This window comes from Cervus elaphus, chromosome 20 (assembly GCF_910594005.1).
Source record: "Cervus elaphus chromosome 20, mCerEla1.1, whole genome shotgun sequence".
Taxonomy (NCBI): Eukaryota; Metazoa; Chordata; class Mammalia; order Artiodactyla; family Cervidae; genus Cervus; species Cervus elaphus.
The window spans coordinates 111344262-111360258 of NC_057834.1; the positions used below are offsets into that span (position 1 = coordinate 111344262).

Consider the following 15997-nt stretch of genomic DNA (forward strand, 5'->3'; position numbering starts at 1 on the left):
TAAGCGTGTATTAGGTCACCTAGATTCTGAGTGTGTGGAATCCAGGAACAGTGAGGTTGCATGGTTCTGGCTCAAGACCTCTCCCGAGGTTGTTGTTCTGGTGTTCAGTTGCTAAGTTGTGTCTGACTCTTTGAAACCCTATGGACTGCAGCACACCAGGCTTCCTTGTCCTTCACTATCTCTTGGAGTTTGCTCAAACTCGTGTCCATTGAGTTGGTGATGTCATCCAACCATATTATGCTCTGTCGACCCCTTTTCCTCCTGCCCTGGATCTTTCCCAGCATCAGTGTCTTTTCCAGTGAGTTGACTCTTCGCATCAGGTGGCCAAAGTATTGGAGTTTCAGCTTCTGCATCAGTCCTTCCAATGAATATCCAGGGTTGATTTTCTTTAGGATTTACTGGTTTGATCTCCTTGCAGTCCAAGGGACTCTCAAGAGTTTTCTCCAGCACCACAATTCGAAAGCATCAATTCCTCGGCACTCAGCCTTCTTTATGGTCCAACTCTAACATCCATACATGACTACCGGAAAAACCACAGCTTTGACTATACAGACCTTTGTCAGCAAAGTGATGTCTCTGTTTTTTAATACTCTTAAGTTTGTCATAGCTTTCCTCCCAAGAAGCAAGCGTCTTTTAATTTTGTGGCTGCAATCACCGTCCGCAGTGACTTTAGAGCCCAAGAAAATAACATCTGTTGCTGTTTCCATTGTTTCCCCATCTATTTGCTATGAAGCGATGGGACCAGATGCCATGATCTTAGTTTTTTGAATGTTGAGTTTTAAGCCAGCCTTTTCACTCTCCTGATGAGGTTGTTTTTCCAAATGTTTGACTGCAGCTGGAGGATCTGCTTTGACAATGGCTCACTCGTGGCTGTCAGCAAGAGGCCTCAGTTCCCCACAACATCAGCCTCACCTCAGGGCAGCTGGCTTCCCCCAGGGCAGGTGATCTGAGACAGAGAGAGAGAGAGATCAGGAGCAACCAACATGGAAACCAGTCTTCTAGAACCGCCTATCACAAGGGATAGTGCTGCAGTCCATGGGGTCACAAAGGATCAGACACGACAGGGCAACGGAACAGCAACAACATCACAAGTGATGCCACTGATCTGCACACACTGCTGGCCAACCACACACACAAGCCAACTCTCGAAGAGCATGGGAAGGGACTGCACCAGGCCATGGAACGAGGAGGCAGGATCACTGGGGACAGCCCTGGGGGCTGGCTACCTGTGATGGGCTGAATTCATGTGTCCAAGTCCTAACCCCACCCACCTCCAGTACTTCAGAATGTTACTGTTTGGAGATAAGGTCTCTAAGGTAATTAAGGTAAAATGAAGCTGGGGAGGACCCTCAACCCGTACCCTGATATGCCCTGATATGAAGAGGAAATTTGGACGCTGATGGTTACAGAAGGAAGATATGTGAAGACACAGGGAGAAGCCAGACCTCTACAAGCCAAAGAAAGAAGAAAGCAACCCTGCTGATCTCAGATTCCCAGCCTCCAAAAGTGTGAGAAAATAAGTATGTGTTGTTGAAGCCACCCGGCCTGTGGCTCTTCGTAGGGCAACTCTAGAGAACCCATAGACAACCACCCCTCAGTGCTTCCTCATGCTTCTCTCAGGGGCGTCTGTGCCAAGTGCATGGCAGGGCACCCACCGCAGAGCAGAGAAAGCCCTCGGGGATGGTGGTCTCCATGGACAGGCTTCCACATCCTTAGGAGTCAGTCCCAGAGGGCCTCAGTTCACCCCAGTGAGGGCTATGACCCTTCTTGAAAGCTCATGGAACAGTTCTAGACCTGGGCTTTGGAGATGAGAAGCAGGTAGTGGCTAGCAGAGCAAAGCTTTACCTTCAGAGGCTGCTAGGGCCTTCAGCAAATTACAGGCTAAGAGGTCTAGAGCCCCCTCTTTCCCTACAGTCAGGGAGAGAACAGGCTCACATCTCAAGAGTCCCTCTCCTCTGCCCCCACTTTGTCAGCTGTCTCATTCCCTCCTCCCAATAGGCCTCAGATCTGGGGCCTTTCAGCCCCATTTCACAGACACAGCCTAGGCATGGTCCATAACATGTGCAAGCTCACATAGCCAGGGCAAGGCCCAGTGGAGCTTTGATTCCAGGTACGCCCACTGCAAAGCCCGACACCTGGTCCCCCTGCCCTGCTGTCTCACAGCACAGGCCTGCCTTCCAGGGCTTGCAGCCTCCTTCTTCTCTGTGTCTTCAGCACAGCGTGTGACATGGACGAGCTGCTCGATTCATATTTGTATACGAGAAAGAACGAGTTGGAAAAAAAGCCCATGAAAAAATAAAATAGGGTACAGAAAACAGCAATCTAGTGGCCATATTGAAAGGGACATACAAGTTTTATCTCCTCCAGGAAGCCCTCCCTAACCACCCTGTTGAAAGAGACCTGGCCTGGGGTGTGCCTCTCCAGTGGTACTTAAGAGACTCTGTCAGCCACAGCTGACAGGGCTCAGGGGGCAGGAAGGCAGGTCAGGTGGGCCGGGGGAAGCCCTGAAGACTTGTCGTGGGGAAGCCACAGAGCTGAGTGCCCTCCATACAGCTCATTTGGCCTTCCCAGCTTCAGGACAAGGAGAGAATTCTTAACTCTGCTGTCTTCCTGTATCCTGACAACTATCCCAATTGTCTAGCTGATCACTGAAGCCAGGGTGGGCAAGGCAGCAGATAGGAAGAAGTTGGAGGAAGACTTGAGGAGTTGTGGGAACTACAAACATGTTTGTTCTCTACTGCTTGGCACGGCAACAAGCCAGCAGCAGCAACAGGCATGCTGTATTCTCTTGTGGCTGCTCCAGTGGATTCAGCCACAAGGGCTTTTCAGGTGGTGCTTACATAGGTCTTGATGCACATGCATAGTGCTGCAAACCATCTCAGCTGTCACATAACCATGCAAAGTCATCATTTACAAAATGTGGGGTGAGAGCAAGAGGACGTGGAGTAAGACAGACAGACCACTGCCATCTTGGCTGATTTGCTCTTTCCCTACGACTACTATGTTCAGTTTCCATACACATGAGAGAAGTAAGTGACTTGCCCAAAGTCACAAACAGAGAGCACCCTGCCTGGCACCTGGGAGCTTCCCCAGGGCAGCCTGCCCCTCAGAGGGAAGACCACCCAGGCCAGCATGCCAAGCACCACAACGGGAGGTCAAGGCCACAGGGAAGAGGGCAGAGCTTTGAGTGGCTCACTAAGATGGGCTTTTTCTTGAGGGCACGAGGCAACCACTGAAAGGTTTGAAGCAGTGGGATCCACGCCATCTGACTAGTGTTTTGGGAAGGTCGCTATGGCAGGAGCAGGAAAATGAAGGGAAGAATAGAAATTAGATCAGTGGTTCTCAGAGCATGGTCCCCAGAGCAACAACATCCACTGCACCTGGGAGCTTGTTAGAAACGCCAGATCTGAAGCACCCCCCCCCCCACCTTGCCTGAGTCTCTGAATTAGAAGCACTGGGAAGGGGTTCAGCCATCTGTTTCAGTAAGCCCTAGAGAGGAGCTGGGGGCGAGGGTGGGCCACAGTCCATGGGGTCGCAAAGAGCCAGATACGACTGAAGTGACTGAGCAGACACACACAGGGGACCCATCGACAGATGAATGGATAAAGAAGATGTGCTGTATGAATACATAATGAAACATTATTCAGCCATAAAAAAGAGTGACTTATGTATACCTATGGCTGATTCATGTCGATGTTTGGCAGAAACCAACAAGATTCTGTAAAGCAATTATCTTTCAATTAAAAAAATTCAAAATTTTAAAAAAAAATGAAATAAGCAATTTGCAGCAACATGGATAGACCTGGAGATTATCATACCAAGTGAAGTAACTCAGAAAGAGAAAGAAATATATTATATGAAATCCCTTATATGTGGAATCTAAAAAAGTGATACAAATGAACTTATTTGCAAAACAGAAATAGACTCACAGACATAGAAAACAAAACTTACGATTTCTAAAGAGACGAGGAGCAAGATAAATTTGGGATTTGAAATTAATAGATACACACTACTGTATTACTATATAAAATAGATAAACAACAAGGACCTAATGTATAGTACAGGGAGCTATATTCATTATCTTGTAATAACCTATAATGGAAAAGAATCTGAAAAAAAATCAGTTCAGTTCAGTGGCTCAGTCGTGTCCAACTCTTTGCGGCTCCATGGAATGCAGCACACCAGGCTTCCCTGTTCATCACCAACCCCCGGATTTTACTCAAACTCATGTCCATTGAGTCAGTGATGAAAAAGAATGTACTTATATATATATGTGTAACTGAATCACTTTGCTATATACCAAAACACTGTAAATAAACTATACTTCAATTGAATGAATAAATAAATAAGTGCTACAAGGGATTCTGATGGCCCCTAAAGTTTGAGAACACCTGGTCCAGAGTTCACAGGATCAGTTAGAATTTTATTCAAATACTTTAGAGAAGAGAAGATGGGAACATAAACCATAGCAATGTATTAAAAGTCTTAAATTACTAGCATTAAAATACTAGTCTTTATATCTTATTTGATTACCATTATTTAAATAATGTAGAATTATGCAAAATAACCCTATAGTATGTAATGGATGATTTCTGTTCTTCAGATGTGAAAAAGAAGGTTCAAAAAAGTTGAAGCAAAGATCATAAATCCACAGGATGACCTTGCAATTCCTTACCCAAACAGGGACACCTTTGACAAAGAAAGGAATTGCTAATCATCATTACCCAGAGTCATCAGGCCTGAACAGGATTGGCCAAGGCAAGCCAGGATGTATAATCAGTCTGGAGTTCAAGCCCAGGACCATAGACGCCAATGCCTGTTGATGCCCCTGTGAGCCTGTCACTGAGCATCCTTCCTTCTGTGAGTCTGGGGAAACTGGGGGTCTGGGACCCATGGTCTGGACACTGCCTGCCATGGTTTCCCCTGGAGAATTGGGAAAGATGGAAAGGAGTACTGTGTTCTTGCCCATCTGCTCCTTTTTAGGGTCTGGGCAACCTGACCCTTCTGTATTTTATTTCTAGTCCAGAGCATAAGCAGCATATCCTGGTTTCACCAAGAAATATTGCAAAAGTCAGAACTAAAAGAAGCATGTGAAGCTGCCCGGGGCCCTTCTGGAACACTCTGGAAACAGTAGCTCTGGGACGTAATGAGCTGCTGCCACCCTTGAGCCCTGGGACAGCTCAGCTACACAGGAGCCCCCCACCCTCAGGGCTACACCAGCCACTACCTGAGCACCTCCCCACCCTCCAGTTTGCAAAATGCTTTTATATCTGCTGCTCAGCCCCGTTTGCTTCAGGCTCTGAAGCTGCAGAGCAATTTCAGGAGGAGCTGCCCTACAGGAGTAGCTGCGATTCCCCACGTAGCAAATGAAGGAGCTGAGATGCAGAGGAGCAGAGCAATTTACATGAAAGTTGCCAGCAAAGGCCTGGCTGGCCCTGCTTGTCTATCTTTTGTAATTGTCCACTCTACCATTTATATATTTGGAAAGAGAAAAAACTCGGCAATTTGTTTGGAAGATGGTAAATCTGAATTCACGCAATCTTTTCTTCCACTTTTAAGAGGGGAAAAAAAATTGGGAGTTGGTCTTTATGGTTAGTTTAAGTCTATCATTATATTAACTCTGCTTTACTGAGGTGCAAAAATGGAAAATTCTTCAGACTCCAAGGTCATCGTGCCGTCCACTGGGCTAACACAGCAACAACGCCTGGAAAACGGTAGTGGCCTTGTTGCAGGATCCACTGTGTGCCAGGCACCAGCTGGGCACACAACACTAGTAACCTCATGTAACCCCTTCTTTCCAGATGAGAGACCTAAATCAAAGAGGTGACAATGACATCCTTGAGGCCACATATCTAGGGAGCCAAGATTTAAACCTCATCAGATGCCAAAACTAGTGCACAGGGAGGGCAATGTTCCAGAAATCCAGTTCGTTTCTATGCCTTGAGTCTTTTTCGCATTTCCCCTGTGTTGACTCCTATACAAAGGACACAGGAAAAAACTAGAGGTTACAGTCAGCCCTTGATATCCGCTGGGGGACTGGTCTCAGTCGCTGCCCCCACCAAGATACCAGCATCCACTGGTGCTCAACTTCCTTATATAAAATGGTGTGATATTTGCATATAACCTACACACATCCTCCAGGATACTTTAAATCATCTCCAGATTACTTATAATAACTAATGCAATGAAAATGCTATGTAAATCATTGCTGGAGCTCAGAAAATTCAAGTTTTGCTTTTTGGAACTTTGTGGATTTTTTTCCCCTACTATTTTTGATCCATGGTCGGTTGAATCTGAAGATGCAGGACCCATGGATACAGAGGGCCTACTGTACTCCACAATTTTCCCTTTTTCCTCAAATCTCCCGCACCTCTTCCCTATTCCCCCATCTCAGCTGATGACTTTGCTGTCTCTTGTCACTGAGAAACAAATGAATTCTGAAGATAACCTGTACACGTTCACACCCTCATGTCCATCGTCCACCCTGTACCCATGCCTGTGGGTTCTTCCATTCCTCCTGTCTCTAGAGACAGTCTGTCCTGTGGAGAAATTGCCTCCATTCTCTTCTATGCTTTCAAATTTTCGCTCTGCCTTTTCCATCCTCCAGCAAACACCTATGTCCTTCCCATCTCTCTTACAAAATCCAAAATTGACTCTTCATGCTCCTCCAGCCACTGCTCCGTTTTTCTGTTTCCATTTACAAAAGAACTCCTCCAAAGAGTTTTGGTATTCTTCCTGGCTCAATGCCCGCCCTGAAGTTTCACCTGGACCCTCTCCAGTCATGCTTCCACCTCTGCATCCTATGAACATGAGTCTGTGAAAGTTACAAATGACTTGCATGTGCTGAATCCAATGATCAGTTCCCTCGAGCGAACAGCAGCTTTGGACACAGTTGATTCCCCTTTCCACTATGGTGCTCCTTCTTTATTTGGCTTTCAACATTCTCTTGATTCCCCTCCTATCTCATTGATGACTCCTGTTCAGCCTCTTTCTCTGGTTTCCTCTCTTCTCCCTGCCTCCTAAAGTTAGAGGGCTACAGAGCACCATTCTTAGTTTCTTCATATCTCTTCTCTGGATTGAGAGAGAAGTGACAGATAGATGACAGATACATACATACATTCATACCCACAGAGTTAAATACACAGATATATAGATACATAGACAGATGCTTGATGATCTCAACCAGATATATGGTTTTACAGATCATATGCTGATGACTCCTAAGTATGCATCCTAATTCCAGACTTCTCCCCTAAATCCCTGACTCATATATCTGCCTATTCAACATCTCCTCTTAGACATCTAATCCTTAGATCTCATAGATATCTAATAGGTATTTCAGACTCAGCGTCTCCCAATTTGAACACCTGGTCTTCATCCCAAACTCTGCTTCATCTCCAATCTTCACCTAAGTTGAGGGAAACCCAGATCTTCTGGTCAGATAAGTCAGTAGCTCAGAGTCATCCTTCTCTCTCTCTAATCCCACATCCAATCTGTCAGAAAACCAGGCTGGGCTTACCTTCCAGGTATAGACCACTTGCTACCACCTCTGTTAGCATCCTGGTCTGAGGTATCAACCCCTCCCACTTGGATCTATGCAACAGCCTCCTATCCAGCGTGCCTGCTGCCAACCCTGTCCCCTATCGTCCACTCTCAACCAAGCCGCGAGAATGATCCATTTAATTAAAAAGATGGATAAAGTTATTCCTCTACTCAGAATCCTCAGTTGACTCCTCATTTTACTCAGAGGATAAGCCGAAGCTTAAGCCTGGACTTCAGTCCCTATGGTCCAGGTGTCTGTCATCACCCTGACCTTCACTCCTGCTGCTCTCCACCCGGCTCCCTCCTCTCCAGCCACGCTGGCCTATTTGCCTCTCTGCCGAGAACAACTTTTTCCAGATATACACACGGCTTCCTCCTTCAAGTCTCTGGTCCAAAGTTAACTTGTCTTTAAAACTGTAACTGTTCTACCCCACCCCACCCCGCCAGCATTCCCAGTCCCCCTAACCTGATCTATTTTTCCCATAGCTCTTACCATTTTAGCCATGTACTCAATAACTTCCTTTTTCTTGTGTTTATTGCTTATTGCCTATCTTTCCCCACTACAATGTAACTTGCAAGAGGGCAGAGTTTGTTTGTTTGTTTTATTTTAGGCTCACTAATAAAGCTCAAACACCTAGAATAGTGTCTGGCACACAGGTGCTTTAGAAATATTTGTTGAATGAATGAATGAGAAAGCAACATCCTTACCCTGAAGGATATTTCAGCCTTTCTGTGAGTCTCTAACATCAGGGGCCACTCACACTGACAGATGCCCCTGAATCCCTTTCCTCACCCTCCCATTTATTTCTTCCAACTCTTATGCAGCCAACACCTCTACCATTCACCAGCAGGGCTGCATCTGGGAATTTGTTATTTCTTGGACATGAAAGATAATCATCAATAATTCCAACAACTTCTGTCTCTTGGGCAATGATTATGTATAAGGATCATACTAGACATTTTGAGTATCTTATCTCTGGTCCTCATAGCACCACTGAAAGGGCATTTTAAGTCTCTAACTCCTCATTTGTAAATGAGGACAGTGAAGGGGAGCAGAGCTTGGTCACATTAATAAATGAGAGTGATGACCTGAACTGGGTTCATCAGCCCAAAATCCTGTCTTCTTTCCACTCCCACCTTGTTGGGACGGAGGGAGGAAGCCATAGCTAAACAGCTTTCAGCTTCCTGCTTCCTGCTTTTCTCTCTTTCTCTGAAATCCATACTCCTTAGAAACAAAGGATTTGGAGCTACCCTCTCCAAATTCAAATCCTGACTTCACTACTTACTAGCTGTGTAAACTTGGGCAAATTACTGATCTCTCCTACTTCTCATTTCCCTCACCTGTAAATGTCAATAATAACAACATCTACCTGTGAAGTTGGGTCTGGATTAAATTAGCGAACACTTGCTAGAGAACATTTAAAATATGACTTGGAATGTGGTAAGTAATATTGCTGTTATTTGTTATTGTTACTATCATTCAACATGGATCATGAGACTGGTCACATGGAAAGAGAAAAGAGACTATAAGGCACTGGGGGGGAAACGCTCCAAAATATTAAAACTAGTGGCCTCTGAGGGAGGTGGAGTTATAGGTACTGCTATCTCTGCCTCAATAACATAGGAATTGATAGATGACCCACTCAAGTTCAGGAAACTGAAACCATTACATAGAATCAGAATTCAAACCCCAGTTCTTTTGAGTCCACATGTTGTAAACTCTGGGCTTCCCTGGTACCTCAGCTAGTAAAAAATCTGCCTGAAATGCAGGAGACCCTGATTTGATTCCTGGGTTGGGAAGATCCCCTGGAGGAGAGCATGGCAACCCACTCCAGTATTCTTGCCTGGAGAATCCCCATGGACAGAAGTGCCTGGTGGGCTACAGTCCATGGGGTTGCAAAGAGTCAGACACGACTGAGTGGCTAAGCACAGCATAGCCTTGTCATCTCTTTCCCCAAACTTAGTTAATTTAAAGATCTAGAAAGTGAAAATATAGGTACTATATTTTCTGGAAAAAAGAAAAGAAACTCATGTGTAAGTAGAGCTGTGCAGTTTCAACCCATCTTGTTGAAGAGTCAACTGTAGAGAGAGAGACAAAGATTTTGAGAAATTGGCTCAAGCAATTTTGGAGGCTGACAAGTACAAAGTCTTCAGGGCAGACCAGCAGGTCAAACTCAGGAAGAGATAATACTTCAGCTCAAATACAAAGACAGTCTGGGGACAGAATTCACTCTTCTTCAGGGGAGATTATCCTGTTTTATCTAAGGTCTTTTTGAGACCCATCCACATTATAGAGGGTAATCTGCTTTACTGAAAGTCTACTGAGTACCTTGACAGTCACGTCTAGACTTGCCTTTGACCAAAGGTCTGGATACAATGCAATTGATGGATAAAATGAACCCCATCATAGGGAATAATACCAATACTTCCCCCTGGAGCTCATGGTAAATAACAAAGGAGATGGGACATAGTAAAGTCATTTTGAAAGCTGCAAAAATCACCTAAATATGGGGAATCACTATTCTTGAAAAATGCCAGAAGTCACCTTTTTTTTTTTTTTTTTTATGATGACACCAAAGTAGGAGAAAGCAAAGAGCCTTAACCCCGGGGAGACCTCCTATCATTCATACACTCTGCAGGAATCAACCACATGTTTGCTTTCTCTTCCTCCCGTTTTGGATGGGCAGAGTTTTCTAGATCCCAACAAATGTACTTAGCCCCTCTGAGCAGTGTGTCAATAAGGAAGAAGTTTTTAGTTTTGAGCTGAACCTAAATCCTTAAAATATTCCACAAGCCCAAATCTCAATAGAATAATTTAGACAGATATCCAGTCATGAAAGATAGTGATAGAGATAGTCCTTGAATAGCTGCCTTTTCCAAGCTTCAACTTCCCTTCCCACACAGCAGAGCTCATGCTTACTGTTGCCCAGATCACTCAACAGTCACTGAGACTTACTGAAATGTGCAACTGGCTGTCCTCTAAACTGTGATGTTTCCAAACGCCAAGGAATTTTTTTAATCATTTGAGAACATATACAACATGACTGCTGGCTTTCCCCAGGTGAGCAATCCTACAACAAGAACAGAGATGAATCTGTGATGCTTTTCTTTTTTTTTTTTTTTAATTTATTTGTTTTTTGCTCTGCTGGGTCTTCATTGTTGCTCAGGGGCTTTCTCTTGTTACAGTGAGTTGGGGCTACTTTTCATTGTGGTCCATGGGCTTCTCATTGCAGTGGCTTCTCTCGTTGCAGAGCACACACTCTAGGCGCAAGGGCTCCAGGAGTTGGGGCACATGGGTTTAGTTGCCCCATGCAGCACGTGGTGTCTTCACAGACCAGTGATCAAACTTGGGTTCCCTTCATTGGCAGGCAGACTCCTAACCACTGTACTGTCAGGGAAGTCCCTCTGTGATGCCTTTTATGAGCTAACTTTGGAAGTCACACAGGGCAGGAGAATAAGATAGCACTTATTGAAAAGACAAGTGTCAAAGAATTGTAGATCTATTTTAAAACTACCACCAAAAATGCCTGTGAAACATAGTAGAAAGTGAGAATGGGATAGGGGTGTCATTCAGGTAACATGCTCTACCGCAATTCAAGGTTCTCTGTTATACGTTTAATGCATCAACATTCTAGATTTAACATGCTCAATAATAAATATGCTTCATTTATGACTTAAAGTATTGATAGATGGATCCTACACTGAACTGAAAGTTGCTCAGTCATGTCCAACTCTTTATGACCCCATGGACTGTAGCCTGCCAGGCTCCTCTGTCCATGGGATCTTCCAGGCAAGAACACTGGAATGGGTTGCCATTCCCTTCTCCAGGGGAACTTCCCAACCCAGGGATCACACCCAAGTCTCCCACACTGCAGGCAGATTCTTTATTGTCTGAGCTTCCAGGGAAGACCCTAAAGTGAAAGTGTTAGTCACTCAGTCACGTCCAAATCTTGGCAACCAAGAACTGTAGCCCACCAGGCTCCTCTGTCCATGGAATTCTCCAGGCAAGAATACTGGAGTAGGTAGCCATTCACTTCTCCTGGAGATCTTCCCAACCCAAGAATCGAAACTGGGTCTCCTGCATTGCAGGCAGTTTCTTTACCATTTGAGCCATCAGGGAAGCCTGGATGCTACACTGTAAGTATTCAAACCAGAAGGAAACTTCCAGATCATAGAACCAACTTCTTCATTTTACAAAAGGGAAACTAAGGCCCACAGAGGGGCAGTGATTTTCCCAGGACAGCTCAGTGAGCCAGTGGCCCAGTTCTGCCCAGAAGTTTGACTCCCTGTCCCCTGGCAGAACTTTTCCCAACACTTCATACAGGGCCATAGGTAACGGGCTTTCCCCAAATCAGCTTGAGATTTCCTAAGAAGAAAATGAGCTCTAGAGAGGGTGATGTCGTCAGGGAAGAAAGAAACAAAATGAATTCTAGGGATTCTCAGGAACTGCTGAGACCCTGAGGCCCTTCTGACTATGCAATGAGCTGCCCTCCTTCCAGGAACTCGTCAGGAGTGAGGTTAGCCAGGAGAGGAAGTGGAGACGTGCTCCCAGCAGCGTCACTCACACCCACTGCAGTCAGGGCTGTCATCACTGCTTGTTGACTGGGAACACTGACCAGAAAACCCCTGCCATGCGGACAGTCCTCCTCAGCAACTCAGGAACACGGGGATCAGCTCAAGTCAAGGACATAAAATGACAAAGAAACAGACCAAGGTAGCTGAGAGAATATTTTACATTGCTTTCCAAGTTGCTTATTACACATTTTATGCACTTTATTGCTCTATAATGATTTTCGTTTAGTGACTAAACAGCAACAACAACATGCTCTGTGACAATTTGACATTATTAATATTTATACATCAATGCATTTTATGGTCAATAAATGTGACATAACAATGTGTGCTGTACTCAGATGCTCAGTCATGTCCGACTCTGTGTGACCCCACAGACTGTAGCCTGCCAGGCTCCTCTGTCCATGGGATTCTCCAGGCGAGAATCCTGGAGTGGGTTGCCATTTCCTACTCCAGGGGATCCTGCAGACCCAAGAATCGGACCCACATCTCCTGAGTTTCCTACATTGGCAAGTGGACTCTACCACTGCACCACACAGTTTTAATTGTATGGATTATGTTGGAGATTTTCATCTCCCAGATCTCCCAGTTCTTCAGAGTGAAGAACTCTGAAACAGTAATAACAGAGGTAGCCATCCTTGCCCTTGTCACAGAGAGGTAAGGTAACACGGCAGAGGAACACCTGTTCTGGGGTCAGAATGCCAAACTGAAATCCTGCTTCTGCCATGGACCAGCTGGGACTTTGAGAAAATCATTTGATTTCTCCATGTTGCAGTGTCTTCATTGGTAAAATGGAAGTGATTTTAGTTGCTGCCTCATGAGACTCTTGGGAGAGATGAACAAGTCAACTTCTCGAAAGCACAGCAGAGGCTGGTGCATTGTGGAATCTCAGGGTTTTCAGTACTTGGCACTTAGTATTACTGGGTGCTTTAGCCATACTATCCCTCTTAGGCACCAGCACCCAGATGTTGCAATTCAGCCCCCTGCCCAAGATCACAAGGCCAACTTTCCAAACCAGAGAAGTTGAGCTAAAAGATCTCTGAGGTCCCATTCAAACAACTATTCCATGTGCTTCAGAAGGTTGAGAATAAACTGTCTCCAAAGTCAGTCATGTTAGGATTCCATCAAGTTCAGAAAGACCTAGGGAGGGAGACTGCTTCACTTACTGCTGCTGCTAAGTCACATCAGTCGTGTCCAACTCTGTGCAACCCCATAGACGGCAGCCCACTAGGCTCCCATCCCTGGGATTCTCCAGGCAAGAATACTGGAGTGGGTTGCCATTTCCTTCTCCAGTGCAGGAAAGTGAAAAGTGAAAGTGAAGTTACTCAGTTGTGTCCGACTCTTAGCGACCCCATGGACTGTAGCCTACCAGGCTCCTCCATCCATGGGATTTCCCAGGCAAGAGTACTGGAGTGGGTTGCTATTGCCTTCTCCCCCGATTCACTTAATACAAACACAAAATGTTCAAGTTTAATCCTCAGCAACCCTAGGAGATTGTTATACTGCCACCCCATTTAACAGACAAGGAAATTGAGACACACAGAATCTATTAGGTGACACAAATAGTAAGCAGCTGAGTCAAATTCAGACCGGGGTTTAACCACCCCAGGTCCTGAGTCTGCTGGGCTTAACCACCTCTCTGCATCCTAACTGACAGCTTCCCTGCAGTGACACTGTTGAGATGTGGGTGAGATGAAGTGTTGGATGGAATCAGCTGGCAGCTGAGTACTGATTCCTCATTATATATTTGGCCATCTGCACTCACTCACCAGTCTCCTTGGGTGAGGTCTATGTTCTGTGTTAAAAGTACAGAGCTGGGGGACACAGACATTAAAGAGTCAGAAAAGACACATTATATTAATATACATTTTTTTCAGGCACTTAATGTATGGCTGCCCACTCTTCCCTGAATCTGCCTCATGCAGCTTTTGAGCCTTTGCCACCCTCTTCCTTCTGCCTTGAATGTGTTCTGCCTACATCTCCACTTGGAGAATGCCTACTCCTCCTTTGAGGTCTTGCTCACATCACTTTCTCTTTGAAGCCTTCTCTGAGCTTCCCCAGGCAGAGTTTCTCTGTCCCTTATGACCCCCCATTCCCGATTTTGCGCTTTTCAAAGTCATAGCATTTATCAGTTTATACACGGCTCACCCCAGAAACACGTCTCTCTCTCTCTCTCCATAACCTTTCAATAATGTGCAGCCCAAGGGCAGGAACTGAGTTTTATTCAACCTCAAACCTGCTATGCCCAGAATAGGACTGGCTCGTAGTAGAGAATTGATGAGCATGAACTGACCAATTAAACGAATGAAAGACCCTTTTCTTCAAAGAGTTTCTGTGATTCGATATGATATTTTTCCCTAGAACTTGTGGTTTTCGGGCCAGAGGGTGACTTTCCCACCACGTCTGCTGCAAACAGCTCTATGAGTTTGGCTTTCTTAGAAGAACAAGTATCGTGTGTTGGTGCAATATAGGGAATCTAGAAAATGGTACAGATGAACCTATTTGCGGGGCAAGAATAGAGACGTAGAAATAAGAGAAGAGACATGTGAACACAGAGAGGGAAAGAGGGGGTGGGATAAATTGAGAGAGTAGCATTGACATATATACACTCAGTTCAGTTCAGTTCGGTTGCTCAGTTGTGTCCGACTCTTTGTGACCCCATGAATAGCATGCCAGGCCTCCCTGTCCATCACCAACTCCTGGAGTCTACCCAAACTCATGTCCATCAAGTCAGTGATCCCATCCAGCCATCTCATCCTCTGTCATCCCCTTCTCCTCCTGCCCCCAATCCTTCCCAGCACTAGGGTCTTTTCCAATGAGTCAACTCTTCACATGAGGTGGCCAAAGTATTGGAGTTTCAGCTTCAACATCAGTTCTCCCAATGAACACCCAGGACTGATCTCCTTTAGGATGGACTGGTTGGATCTTCCTGCAGTCCATGGGACTCTCAAGAGTCTTCTCTGACGTCACAGTTCAAAAGCATCAATTCTTTGGCACTCAGCTTTCTTTATAGTCCAACTCTCACATCCATACATGACCACTGGAAAAACCATAGCCTTGGCTAGATGGATCTTTGTTGGCAAAGTAATGTCTCTGCTTTTAAATATGCTATCCAGGTTGGTCATAACCTTCCTTCCAAGGAGTAAGTGTCTTTTAATTTCATGGCTGCAGTGTAAAATAGCTAGTGAGAAACAGCTATATAGTACAGGGAAATCAGCTTGCTGCTCTGTGATGACCTAGAGGAGTGGGATGGAGGTACTGTGGGAGGGAGGCTAGAGAGGGAGGAGACACACACATACATGTAACTGATTCACTTTGTTGCAGAGCAGAAACTAACACATTATAAAGTGCTTGTACTCCGATAAAAAAAAAAGCTTGACTTTCTGGAATATTTCCTACATTTTCCTATGATTATATCCCAGTCGTTTCCTGTTTGTTCACACCTCATAACCCCCTCCTTCTTCCTCATCTAATAGTTGCAGTCTGTTTCTACTTCATCCCAGCATGGACAGTACTAACCTGGATTGACACCCTCTCATCAGACAGGCCTGTGGGCATTTGGGGCAGTTTCCTGGAACTGCAATAGGGACCACGTCTTGGGATTTGGCTTCTACCACTTATTCCCTGGATGAACCTATTACTCCACTTTGCTAAATTTCGTTTTCCTTATCTGTAAAATACAATCTCTCATCCCTTCCTCCATAGAATGATGTGAGGAGTCAACCTATTGTACATGTGTGAAGTGTTAGCACATAGCAAGCACTCAATAAAGGCTCTAGTACCTTTCCTTTTCCTTGTGCAGACAAGATCTGCTTTTAATCATAATGCAATCCATTATCTGGGAGAAATAACATCAACCTCAGATATGCACATGATACTACTC

At 45.2% G+C, this 15997-nt stretch overlaps 1 long non-coding RNA gene across 1 annotated transcript in view; it reads right to left on the minus strand.

Moving 5' to 3' along the window:
- Positions 1 to 699: 699 nt before the first annotated feature.
- Positions 700 to 15997, minus strand: part of LOC122678228 — an 85442-nt gene continuing 70144 nt past the window's right edge. Inside the window, exon 6 of the long non-coding RNA XR_006336039.1 lies at positions 700 to 946. This is a non-coding gene — a long non-coding RNA (uncharacterized LOC122678228). The remainder of the gene's footprint in view (positions 947 to 15997) is intronic.